Raw genomic sequence first — 10,198 nt, 5'->3', positions numbered from 1 at the left:
TTGCTGTGATGTGGGTGCATTGATTTTGCTATGTCTATCTACATTATTCATATTCAGCATGTTCTTGTTTTCCTGGCCAAGAGCTCTCATCATCCATTATTTCTCTGTGATACCTGTTAATTGACTTATGAACTGTGTCCTCTTTCTTTGTTTTTCTTTGTTTGCCTGGGTTTCTTGGCTGTCTGACAACTCTGTCAGAGTTTTTGTGCACGTCTGATTTTGAGGCGTGTAAGTCAGAGGTACTGTAACACCCTAAGTGCCAGCTTTGCTTATAGTGTTGTCTGTACTGGTACAGATGAGTCTGGTACATCTTAGGTAGCTCTGAGTTTGTTAGATGTATTTTGATTTCTGCCAGGGAGAGAGTAGATATGTTAAAGGAGAGAGACATTACCTTTAGACAGAAGTATTTAAAGGGAAGTGTAGACAAAATACCTGGTTTTGAGTTATACTAGTGCTGAAGTGTGTTCTGTAGTCTTCAAGGCAGATGTAAATTCTTTACGCATGTTCTCTGCTATTGTTTATCTTGTTCAAGAGGGATTTTGGTTTTTCGAATTATTTCAGACCAGCCTTCAAACATATTTCCTGTTGTGTTTTCAGGGTAGCTGAACATGGAAAAAATGTTCAAAAGTGCACCCTTTATTAATAATTACAAGTGTGTGCTGTGCAGTGAATGTGTATTGTTTTCTGTCAAGGAAACCTTAGAAGCCTTGAAAATGGAGAGACCAAGTAGATAAATAATGAGGAAGGCAGTTGCCAATAGGATATGTATCTCAGGAATAAACAACTTCGTGACCTTGTCAACTTAAGGTCAAGGTTTACAAAACTGGTGCATTAATAACCGACCCAGTCAGTAAGTGTTGAATTGAATGTCTTCAGCTGCTGTTCCCAACTTTCACCAGCTGGTCAGGGGAGGTGAGACTGATTGCAGTCCGCAAGTTCCTTGTGAGGGGAGAAGGAGGGGCAGACACTGACCTGTTCAACGTGGTGACCAATGACGGGACTCAGAATGGCCTGAAGTTGTGTCAGGGGAGGTTTAGGTTGGATACCAGGAAAAGGTTCTTCACCCAGAGGGTGGTTTGGCACTGGAACAGGCTCCCCAGGGAAGTGGCCACAGCACCAAACCTGTCAAAGTTCAGGAAGTGTTTGGACAATGCTCTTGGGCGCATGGTGTGGCTCTTGGGAATGGTCCTGTGCAGGGCCAGGAGTTGAACTCGTTGATCCTTGGGGGTCTCTTCCAGCTAAGCTTACTCTCTGATTCTCTGACTGGTTTTGCATATAGAGTCTGGATTAAGTCACAAAGCCACTCAGTAAGTAGTCTTCTAGTGATACTTGAAGTCACTATGAGTATGTTGTATAGGGATTTTTCAGTCTTTTTGGATTAATAGATCCACATCTACTCTATTGCTGATGGATTCCTATGTAGTGAGCAACAATATTCTGAAAACAGATTTGGCTTCACCAATGTCTTGCAGGTAGGTGGACTTCCCTCTGCACCCAAGGGCCGCAGCCCAAAACCCAGTGTGTGTTGCGGTAAGGTGAGAGAAGTGAAATTATTTACCAGCCACCAGCTTTCTCTTTCACTCAAAAATTCTTGGAGCCTAATAATAGGCTTCAAGAACTAATATGTTCTCCTTATCTGACTCCTGGTGTCATTGCTTTCTGGCACATAACAGTGGAAGAAAAAGGGATTTCCAAATCCATAATATTCAATGAAAAGTTGAATATTATCAATATTTGTATATTATTAATATACAAAACATATACTATATATTAATTAATGTATAATTAATATATTAATATACATTAATACATTTGTATATTATTAATACAAATCTGTAGTACTCGAAGATGGGGTAGGAAGCACAGCTTCTTTGAACAATTTAGTGTGTGCTTATTCCTGTGATGCCATAATGATTCACTCCACCTTCCTGTTCTGTAAGGCTGAGCTGAGACCTGATGTTCTAGTGTCACAGGAATTCTTGACCATATGGTGAAATTTGTCAGCAAAGAGCCCCATCACTATTTGATGAAAGTGGAAGTTTTGCTGCGACCTTGTTGACCAATTTTTACTGTAGCCTGAAGAAAAATTGTTTCATTATCTAGATGCACACAAATGTGTGATAAAGAAAACTAGCTGAACAGTAATTTTAATTGTAAGTGGCCTAAAATAATGTCCTGATTCTAGCAGCTATTCAGACCTTTTTAGACCAGAGCCTAGGGAAGAGAGAGTAGCATGGTGGAGCTGTTGTTAACTTCTAGGTGTGCAGTCATTTCTTTGGTTTTCTGTGCACTGGAACACAATGGGAAAGTGTTAATCACAACAGCAGTGATCACACCAAAAGCAAAACTTGAAGAGCAGTCAGTGGATGGTAGGTAACAAGAAAACTCCAGTTTCATGGAAATCTGAGTTTTGGTTTGCTTTTTGATCCAATTTTTCTATTGTGTCAAAGAAGGACATCTGGAGTTCCATGTAGAAATGTGAATGAACTTCCTAAATGTACTAGTATTTCCTACAGTTCGTCTGTGTCAGATGTGAGCTGACCTTGAGAGGTTTCTCTTTCACAGGCTGTGTCCTAGAGAAGCCCATGGAGTGACTGAGGAAGCCTGAGCTTGGCATGTCAAATGTGCTGTGCCTGGGAAACTAAAGGATGGTGCTTGGTGGTCCTGTGTGGTATCATGTTAGGGTGGAGGATTGAGAACTGACACAAGATTGGTGTGAAGACTGACGGTCCTTTGAGAAAGCAAGCAGGGCCTGATTTGCATACAGCTTTCACACCTGTTGGATCGCTTGTTGCATTTGTGGGGCTCGATTAAAAGTGTAAGAGCAGGAGCAGTCATTTGCAAAGAGATTGCTCTTTGCAGGGAGAGTTGGGTGGTACAGTCGGGGCAGCAGATCCTACTTGGTGTAGATGGTTCTTCAGTGGAGGGGGAAAAGGACAATTCAAGCTTCTTATTCCCCACTTTCTTCAGAGGTTGTGATAAAGTCTTCTAGTAAAGCATGTTGGCTTTGTAAATGTGACTGACTTACATTTATGCCAGGTAACCTTATGCCAAGGTAACTAAGGTAAGCCTGTGAAGGTTTCAAGTGGACCTCAGAGGTTTTTCCTTTTAACAGTGTTTAAATCTGATCTATGCATATACTGTATGTCTCTGTGTGTGTGTGTGTGTGTGTGTGTGCGCTGGAACAGAGCTATTTTTTTCCAAAGTAGCTAGTATGGGGCTCTGTTTTGAAACTGTGCTGAAGATAATGTTGATAATACAGGGGTGTTTTCTTTTTTGCTGGGCACAGGGTCAAGACCTTTTTTGCTCCACCCTACTCCATTAATGTGCTGGGGGTGCACAAGGTGTTGGGAGGGGACACAGCCAGGGCAGCTGATACCAACTGACTCAGGGGAGATCCCACACCATGTGGTGTCTAACGATTATGCATGATGGAGCTCTGCTTTCCTGGGCCTGAACACCTGCCTGCCCATGGAAACTGGTGAATTAATTCCTCATTTTGCTTTGCTTGTGTGGCCTTTGCTTTACCTATTAAACTGTCTTTATTTCAACCCACAGGTTTTTGTATTTATACTCTTCTGATTCTGTTCCCCATCCATTCCAGTGGGAAATGAGTGTGTGTCTGAGTAGGGCTTAGTTCTGACTGTGATTAAATCACAACTCTCTCTCTCTCTCTGTGTATGTATATATATATATATATATATATACACGTATCATTTTTTAAAAACTCAAGGTGTCTTTGTCTAATACTGTCATGTGCTGGAATGTCTTCAAAGCACCTACTTTAGGATGTGAATTAGAATAGAAATGGCTGGCAGGATCCAGAAAGCATCCAGAAAATACTTTTGGATTTCTGCATTCCTAGGTCCCTTTCTGGTTACTGGGTTGTTGTGACACATACACTTATCTGCAGATACACCCTGTTCTGGAGAACTGAGTGCCCAGGTCTTGCTGCAAAGCTGTCCTTGTGGACAGGGGAAACCTGCTGAGGCTCAGTGCTCCCCCAGCTAGAGTGGGCCTGTGAGTTCCCAGAACAGTGCTTTCATGAGGAGTGCGTATTTGTGTTTCCAGTGGGAAGCTGGCTCCAGCTGTTTGTGTATTTTAGCTTACACGACACATGGCTAAAAACAGATAACCCAGGAAAACAGCGTCATAATTCCTATGCTGTAGCTATTTTTTCTGGCCCCATAAATCTCACATTCTTGACAATAGCTCCACTCCAAGAGGAAACTCATTGACTCATGGAACTCTCTTGGGAGATCAGCAGTAGCATAACTCCAGTCTGGGGAAGGGCTGGGGCAGGGGCTGTTGGCTTCCTAGGGATAGACACAAGTTAGAAGAATGCTGTTAGCGACATGAGAACTGTCACCTTCTGTAATGGCTCTGTTATACTGAGTAACAGCTGCCAGGGGCTTGCTCTCAGGAGATGCTGAGCTCCAAGTCTCCGTGGAAGTGCTGGTATATGGGCAGTGTCTGGGCACAGGTACTTCACCTTAAATAACGTTGCTTCCCTTCAAAATGGCTTCATTTAATTACTCTGTTACATGATAAAACTGCTGGTACTAGGTCAACCAAGGTGCTGGGGCTATTTCTTAACCTGAATAACTATTACCAAATTTTGGATTATAAGCCAGTTAGCAAAATTCTGTTCCCAATTAGAGTGGTTTCCTTTGAGCTACACTATGTCATTAATTCCACATCATCATGTTACTGAGTCACGGCTGTGCAACCACAGCACACATTAACAGGAAGCCAGAAGTTTCAGTTCACCTGATCTGATGGTTCAGAAGACATGGTTGCATACATGTAGGTCACTATATAAAGTGACAGTCTTATAATATGTATGTGACTTTATATGCTGAATTAAGAGTTACCATCTGGTGGAAGGGTTAATAGTGGTGCCTTTGGTGCTGTGAGGCTGTGTGCACTGACGTGGTCTCGATTCTCTTTTCTCCCCTCTGTGTCAACTCAGTGTTGGCTGCTATTGAGAATTCTTAATAAGACTTCTGTTTATGCTTTACTGATGTTGGCAGGAGTTTTCTGAAGAGGCAAGACCGCTGGACTAACATCTATTGCAGTTCCACTGACACAGGTTTTTGGTTTTTTGTTTTTGTATTAATTAATTTTGGGATTCAGTAGAAGTTACTACATCAGTGGTCTTGGTAATAACATGGTATTAACACATTAAGAACATTGGTCGTAGCAATATAGTGTTGTCTCAACATACCTCTGGATTGCTTTCTCTTGTATCTCCACTATATGAGTGTTCCTGAGGTGAGAATAAAGTTATTTAAAACAAGAAGGTTTGGGGTTTTTTTTTTGTTTTGTGTGTGTGTGGCTGTGGTTGTTGTTTTGTTGGTTTTGGTTTTTTTTTTGGTCCCAGAATGTAATTTAAAATTGAGCATCCTTCCTCTTGGATGTTTTATGATATGAAATACCAGTTTTATGATATAGCATCTTATGGTTAGGAGACACAAAAATTATGTAACAAAACCAAGTGAAGGTCAGCGACAAAGATCTTTGATGAAATATCAGATATAAAAGCTGAAGTGTTACTGTCAGAGGAAATGTGGTACTCTGTGTTACAAAAATGTTACAACCAGGGAAGGTAGGAAATCGCACAGGGTCTGCAAAAACCCTGAGTCAGCAGTGCCTGTACTGAGAGCTGACTCCAGAGTCTTTTTCAATCACCTAATATTCCCAGGCTAAGCAATTTTGTTCATACTATTCATTCTTCTTCCAAAGAACTCACAGTTTCTTATATAACATTAAACCTATCATAAAAAAAAAGAAAAAAACCAAGCACAAATATAATGGTTAGATGCTACATCTTCTCTCCCAGTCTCTGCATTTCCTCTGTAGAAATTGAATCCCTTCTGTCATTCCTAATGATCCTGCCCAGAAGACACTTGCCTGTGTACTAGGATGTTTCCATAAGGAATAGCTGGATTACAGAAAAGCTAATTTTCAAGTTTTGTAGAAAAGAATCGATTTTCATTACTGATATTTTCATTGCTGGGCAGAAAGCTGACTAAAATAAGACTTTACTGGAGCTTGAGCTGAAACAATTTTATACTCTACTTTAATCTTTGGAAGTTTGAAGGTCTGGGCAAAAGCAGAGAAGAACTGAGATGAAATGGAGCTGACAGCTGACTGCTTCACAGATGAGCTGGAGCAAAATGAGGGGATGAGTGTGACCTGAAACCTGAGCTTCAGTGTTCAGTTTTAGGTGTTATATGACCTATGGCCCATTCATAGAAATGTTTAAGGGGGGAGAATTTCATTGCAAAATAAAAGATCCAAGAGCATGGTACACAGGCTCACTTTTTCACATGCCTACTCTTGACAGTATTTCTAGCCCAGTGGCCAGTCCTGACATTTCCAATAATGCAGTATAATTCTGGCTGATTAAAAATGTACTAAAGCCCAAGAAAATTCCTGCATGCTAGTATGTTGCTGCTGATACACAGCAGCTGAACATCAAAGCACAGTATTGATTCTTCACCTGTGACCTCATTCAAAGTCAGAAGGAAGTGTCTGTGGCTTTAGAAGCAGATGTGATGCAGAGTTCCAGTCCTCCTCAAAAAATTCTCTGTCTTCAATATGGGTCAAGAAGTCATTGTCGAGAATATTTACCACTGTGGTTTCTTAATGATTTAGGGAAATTTGATGTAATTAGACTTAAAATGGGTGAGTTCAGTGATGGGATAGACACTTAACTCTTGGGACAGTACCAGGGAGAAAAAGTGACCTGTGAACAATTTCACAATAATTTCCTTAATTAATTATACTTGAAAAAAATACAGAGAGTACTTTATAGAAGATTTAAGGTCTTTGGTCGTTTTTAATTGAAATTAAAGCAGAACAGTTAGATTTTCTTGTAAGAATTTTGTATTTTAAACAGTGCTGATGGCGTTAAACATTAAAAAATATCATTAAACCTATTTTAAAAAATCATGAAATAGGAAAGGGAAATTACTTCCTCCTCATTCTTCAGATCCATTTTGTCCAGTTTACTCTTTCTCCACAAAGCAAGACCCTCTAGTGACAGTTTCATCCAGAGTACCACATTTTAAATGAAAGGCAGCTTTCCTTCCTCTCTCCTGCTGTGCAGTTCAGGGTAGCCCATTTGGGAAGGGGAATCTAACCAAGCAATTTCCCTGAGGTTCACCCTCAGTGCTGGTTTAAGACCTTGTTTTTCAGAAATCTTTTGTATTTCCTCCTCAAGAATAAAAATAAACCCTTCCACAAATGTAGCAGAAAATACAGAGCTGAGGTCTCTCTCTGGACTTCAGCTGGGGACTGGAGTAAGATCCAGCGTTAGTGCAGGTTTTTAGTTCCATCTTTCCATGGGATGTATGGCTGGATGTGTATCTCCCATCTGGGGTGTGGTAAGCTAGTGAAAAGAGGTGGTAACTGTGACTAGACTTTGTTCAATGCAATCTCGTAACAGAAATACAAGACCCTGGGAATGGGAGGCATATCTCCACTTCCAAAGAAATTCTACTGATGTGTTACAAGGAATAACTGTAGCCTTGACTACACCATAGCTCTGCGGTACACCCAGGACCAACAGTCCTAGGAAGAGGCCAGGAATGAACTGATGAGCATGGGAGCCACACAGTCTACTCGTGTTACCAAGCCTGGTAACATTTTGGCCCTTTGCTTTTGGGCTGGACCACACTCAGAGTAAGCTAGAGGGATGAAAGGGAGTTACAACCCATAGCTGCTAACAAAAAGGTAAATAATGCAAAAGCTTTAGGAATGTCATAAAAAGGGAATTTGCAAAACACGAATTAATGAACTTGAAATATGCATTTCAGCATCTCAGTGTCTGGAAAATAGCAAGGTGAACTAAACAACTGAAAGAGAAGGAGGGCATGATGGCATAACCAAAAAGTGGCATGGCTGAGAAAGATGGCTAACAATACAACTTAAGGTTTTCTATGAAAATAGATATGTCCTATGGTTTCAAATAACAGAGAAGGAAGACAGAAGAGGTTTTGTAATTACTGCATAAAAAAGGGCAGAAGAAAGAGTCAACATCTAATTCCTCATTCATCTGCTTGATTTTGTTTAAACATCTGTCAGGATGTGTAGGATGCTAGGGAAGAGGTGTGCTCCTCAGAGTGGTTTGAACAAATGAGTGTGGCACAGCACCTACTTACCCAGGTCATGCACCCTTTCCACGGGACTGGAGCCACATAAAGAGGTCAGGCAAGCTGGATCTGTGTCTGATGAGTAAATGACCAAAGCGATGGAAAGCTAACATCTGCCAGAAGGACAAGAGGACAGGGCATCTGAATGCCTGTCCACAGCTCCTGTTCTGGGTATGGGACTTCACTTCTGATGGATGAGCTGATGGAGAAACCTCAGTTGGAAGCAGTCTTTGGTTATCAGACTGTGTTTAACACCTGGGGAGGAGTTAGTGGAAATGCGTTTCAGGGAAGGTCAATCCTTCAAAGCAGAATCTGTCAGGATTCTCTCAGTTTGGTCTTTAATGTCTGTCTTTTGGTTAAGTAAGACTCAGCCTTTCATCTTCTCATTAACTGATATCCGCACTGGGACTATTAGCTTGGCAAATGAAACATATGTGGAAAAGAGTTTAGAAATATATTCTTGAGTAGCTTTGTGGTGCATTTGGGTGTGAACTGGACTGTTGACATCCTGGGTCCAGACTCGCTTTCTGATGCCTGCTGCAGTCAAGATGATGTTGGAAGCTGGCCATGGGAATGGGTACCTGAGAGGGGCACAGAAAAAGAGGTGGTGATGGTGGCTCCAGGGCGCAGCTTCAAGCACACAGATCTGTGCAGAGTTGATGTGGCAGGTGTCTAAGGGTAACTGAGGCAGGACTGAGGCATGGAGAGATAAATTCATGCTGCAGATGCATCAGAGGAAACTAAAGAATAAAACCTTGTGCCACTCAGCCTTTAACTGCTTCCTTTTGGGTATAAGAAAAAGATCTGGGCATTCCAGACCATGGGGTAAGGTTGATAATGGCTCTTGTCCTGAGAACCTGAGCCAGAAGGGATGGAGCCCAGGCACACAGACACCCACTCTCAGAGTTCTCAGGTGTTTGCTCTCAGAGGTAGAGCTGAAGCCTTGGTTTTCAAATTCTGATTTCTCCTATTTGTCGCCTGTGTACCTTGTGGGTATTAGGCAACCAGTAGTTTACATTTGTACCAGTTCTGTGTTCTGATGCATTACTGTCTACAGATGGGTTGCAAATTACCCTCTAAAGAGTGCAGTTTCCCTTTAGCACACTGCATGATATTTCAGACTGAAGGTGCAGCCCTGCCTTCATGCTAGCAGAAGAGCCCTAGGAACATGGAAATCACCTGGATAAGTAAGTACATGACCACAGCTCTGGTCATTATACCTGATTACAGCCTTAAATAAGGAAAATATTTTTGAAAAAGGGAATCTGGAAATCAGGCGTGTGATAAACACAGTGTTGGTAATGTTGGTCCTACACAGTTTCTGATCTTTCAGAGAGGATTGCACAGTGATGTGCAGATGGCCAGTGACTCCAGTGGGCCACAGTGTGAGAAAGGGTATTTTCATGGTAGGAGCCACAGGTGTCCAGTGCTTAGGTTCTGATACAGTCTCTGATCACTCGTGTGTACCAGTCAGCAGCAGTGAAACCAGTCCTGTACAACAGAAGATTTTAAAAAGTTTAGATAAGTTACGTTTGCTGCCATCAAATTGTCAATCAAGTAAGAGCATTATAATTGGGACAGGAGGCGCAAACTCATAAAATTCTCAAATATTTTTATGCAAAAAGAATTCAGGATTCCTACCCTGGTAAAAGCCCCTGCTTTGCCCCACATTAATATTTGGGTTTTTTTATAGGAAACTAAAGATTATGATAGCCTTGAAGTTGTATTTGTGGGTTTTGAAGTGGTTAGGTAGTTCTCAGAAGAGGATACTGGAAAGTAAGAGACTTGCTGATGTCATTTTTATTTCACCACCAGTACCCAAAAAAAAAGCTGAGAGAGATGTTGGTGGCCCTATATAAGGTGCAGCTCACCTCCTGCGGAGCACGTCAAGAATCACAGCAAAGGTAAGGCTTGCAGCCTTTGTGCTGCTCTCACTTTGCTTCACCCGCTCTCCTTGGTGCTAACGCTGCCTTCTCTCACATCAGTGCTCAGTGCTGTATCTGCAGCCTGCTGGGACGGACGATTTCACATCGTGAGCC

The sequence above is a fragment of the Aphelocoma coerulescens genome, chromosome 1A (genome assembly GCF_041296385.1).
Source record: "Aphelocoma coerulescens isolate FSJ_1873_10779 chromosome 1A, UR_Acoe_1.0, whole genome shotgun sequence".
Lineage (NCBI taxonomy): Eukaryota > Metazoa > Chordata > Aves > Passeriformes > Corvidae > Aphelocoma > Aphelocoma coerulescens.
This window is presented reverse-complemented; position numbering follows the sequence as displayed.